The sequence below is a fragment of the Castor canadensis genome, chromosome X, assembly GCF_047511655.1.
Source record: "Castor canadensis chromosome X, mCasCan1.hap1v2, whole genome shotgun sequence".
In the NCBI taxonomy this organism is placed as follows: domain Eukaryota; kingdom Metazoa; phylum Chordata; class Mammalia; order Rodentia; family Castoridae; genus Castor; species Castor canadensis.
This window is the reverse complement of record NC_133405.1, coordinates 120,785,564-120,788,943: the sequence shown is the minus strand read 5'-3', so window position 1 is coordinate 120,788,943 and position 3,380 is coordinate 120,785,564. Positions and strand designations below refer to the sequence as shown.

At 39.4% G+C, this 3,380-nt stretch overlaps 1 non-coding gene and 1 pseudogene across 1 annotated transcript; both read right to left on the bottom strand.

The window, feature by feature from the left end:
* Positions 1 to 204: 204 nt before the first annotated feature.
* Positions 205 to 277, bottom strand: Trnav-gac (transfer RNA valine (anticodon GAC)). The gene has a single exon. It is a non-coding gene; the product is annotated as a tRNA-Val (tRNA).
* A 527-nt stretch (positions 278 to 804) lies between these two features.
* Positions 805 to 1,706, bottom strand: LOC109675057 (developmental pluripotency-associated protein 2 pseudogene; annotated as a pseudogene).
* Between the last annotated feature and the right edge of the window lie 1,674 nt (positions 1,707 to 3,380).

Here is a 3,380-nt window from a genome sequence, read left to right as displayed (position 1 = left end):
GTCTTCATTCTTTTTTTCTTTTTTATGTACACATAATTTTTTTTTTACCAGTCTGGGCTTCATAGTGAGAACTTGTCTCAAAACAACAAAACTATGTTTTGTTTATAGCATGTTACTTAATTCTCTGAATTCTCTCCTAGGTAGATGCCAAACAACACATGACAATCTATCATCAAAAATTATTATTATTATTATTATTATTTTTGGTGGTACTGGGGATTGAACTCAGGGCCTCATGCTTGTCAGGCATGTGCTCTACCACTTGAGCCATGCCCCCAGCCATTTTTGTGTTGGCTGTTTTTCAGATAGGATCTTGCTTTATGCATGGGCCAGCCAGACAATGATCCTTCTGTGTGTGCTTTTCCTCATACCTGGGTTGACAAGAGCACACCACCACACCCAGTCATTGGTTGAAATGGGGTCTTGTGAACTTTTTGCCCAAGCTAGCCTTGAACTGAGATCCTCCTGATTTCTGCCTCCTACATAGGTAGCTCGAATTATAGGTGTGAGCCACTGACCAAAAGTTATTACTATTTTATTTTTGGTGGGGCTAGAGTTTGAACTCAGGGCTTTGTGTTTGCAAAGCAGGCACTCTACTTCTTGAGCAATACCTTTAGTTCATTTTGCTCTTTTTTTTTTTAAATCAGGACACACGTGAGTTTATCTACAGGCTCGGCACCATTTGTCTTGGTAGAAATGGGAGAAGGGACTTCTGTAGACTTATGTCCGGTTTTTTTTTGGCTGATGGTAAGAAGACAGAAAGCTTTTCATTTCCTTCCGGCTGAAATACCACTTTAACATTGTTTAAGGTGGCATATTTTGGAGTGACATATTCTGGTTTGCTACAATGTGTTGTTTTTTCTTTTTTGTTACAATTAATTTTTTCATAATCTTCTTATTCCTTTTAACACATCCAGGGCACAACATATCATCTTCTAGTCCCAGGGATGGGAAAACACAGGCTGGTAACAGGAAGAAAGAAATCATCCTCCTCTGCATGTCAGGGACCCAAATCTGCCCCGTGTGAAACTGCAGGTGAACCCATCCTGCTACATCTGCAGAGAGAAATCTGCCATGGACCACACACCACCTGACACCAGAGGCTTGCAGCAAAAAGGCCTCCACGGAAGTAGGAAGGAAACAAAAATTCACAGCCTTGGGCTGAGCAGGTCTTGCAGCAGCTCAGCATGGGCTCCCGAGTGGAAGTGGCCACTTCAACTATGTTAGTGCCCTCTTCTAGATTACTCTCCTCCTCTGTAAGTCTCCTTCCTCACTCCTATTTTTCTGAAGCTGTTTTCCCTTGCATTTCCTGGAACTGGGCTGCAATCTGGCCTCCAGTGGTGTTTTAAGAATATTATATTTTGTTCAGGGTATGCATGCTTCTGGAGTCTCATGTAAACCTCTCTTTTCTGGCCACAGGTACTCAAATTAAATTGTTGGCACTAGTTCCACAGAGTGTTCCCAGATACCTCATTAACTGGAGGCAAAATGGTCGACAGGGGAAGGATTGGTTTATTACAATTAGGTTTGGGACAAGGAAAGTGTTCTGCATGTTTGATGTCTGCTGATGAAGAAACACTGGGTTCCATTAGATGTTCTTGGTTAGGCTCCTCTATAACTGCAGTGAGTGTTAAAATCACATATTCCTCTTCTAACTTCTCTGCAACTAAATTCTTCTTGCTGACACTGAGACTGGAATCTGACATTTTCAGGACCGCCCAGCAATGCTAAAATTACCTGCAGTTTCACTGCTTCTCTTGCTCTGGTTATTTTGGAGATGGGGTCTCATGAACTATTTTCCTGGGCTGGCCTTGAACTGCAATCTTCCTGTTCTCAGCCCCCTAAGTAGCTAGGATTACCAATGTGAGCCACTGACCCCTGGCCAAAAAATTATTTTTAATCGTCTATCAGCTGAAAACTCAAACTGTCCCTCCCTCAATTTTGTTGGAAGCAAAGACTTGCAATAACTTTCTTGAAAAACAATTTGTTATCATGCTATTAATGCCTTTCACCCTCTAAACACCAATGCCAGTATGCACTGTATTTGCAATTTTCTCTATGTTTGGCACCCTGGAGTTTTTACATCAGGGACAATTTCTTATAGTAAATTTGAGAGGGAGATTGTGGAAGGGGAAATAGACATGAGAACCTGCTTCTCACTTATGGACGTGTTTTGGGGAGGTCAGTTTTAGGAAGGAGTATATAAATTTGAGGATCTGGAAACTGATTCTTTAAGAGCTATCTGTTGGCCAGGCACAGTGGCTTAAGCCTGTAATCCTAACTACTTGGGAGGCAGAGATCAGGGGGACTCATGGTTTGAGGCCAGCCACGGCAAAAAGTTTGCAAGACTCTATCTCTACCAATGACTGGGTGTGGCAGTATATGCTTGTTGTCCCAGCTACGTGAGGAAGCACAAATGGGAAAATCGTCATCTAGGCTGGCCGGGGCATAAAATGAGACCCTACCTCCAAAATAACCAAAGCAAAAAGGACTGGGACATGGCTCAAGTGGTAGAGCACCTGCCCAGTAAGCATGAGGCCCTGAGTTCAAACTCCAGTACCACCAAAAACAATAATCAAAAGCTATCTATCACCAAGTACCACTTGGAAAGCCTTTAGCATAGTCCTGGATATGCTAAAGTTTGAGATTTATGTTCTAGAAGGTCACTGAGATGACTCAGTACGTTGTTCTAGTGATCAAAGCATGTAAAGAGTGAGAATAAAACTTTCTTATGCAATGTGAGAAGAGAAAAGAGCCATATTTCTTTATCAATATTTACTTTATAGTTTGTGAGATATTAACATATATGTATATAAAATTAAAAAATTAAGTATAATACTATAAGTAGATATTTAGCAATATTATCAACATCCATAATGGTTTATATATTTAGTTTGACAAAATCATTTTGAGGGGCAAGCTTCACATTGCAAAAATAGGAGGATCACTTCCTATTTGAGCATACAAAGTATATTGTTCTAACCTTTTTTTACATATATAGGTAGTTATAAATACTATTTTTTGTACACTTAAGATCATTCAGTACTTTTTATTTTATATATGATCTATTTTTAAACTTTAAAAGGTTTAAATTTTAAGGATTGAAAAAACCTTAAAAATCTTTTATTATAGAAAAATATAAACATATATTAAAGTAGGAAGAATAGTATAATGAACCTTCAGGTATCTACCAGCCAGGCCTAAGAATGAACAACTCATGGCCAACGTTCTCATCAATATTCCATACCTGAATTACTTTAAAATAAATCTGAAACATATAACTTCTTCTCTGAACATTTCAATGTGAATCTCTGGGAGAAAAGGATTCTTAAATAAGCATAGCCACTGAGCTGGTAGAGTGGCTCAAATGGGAGAGCACC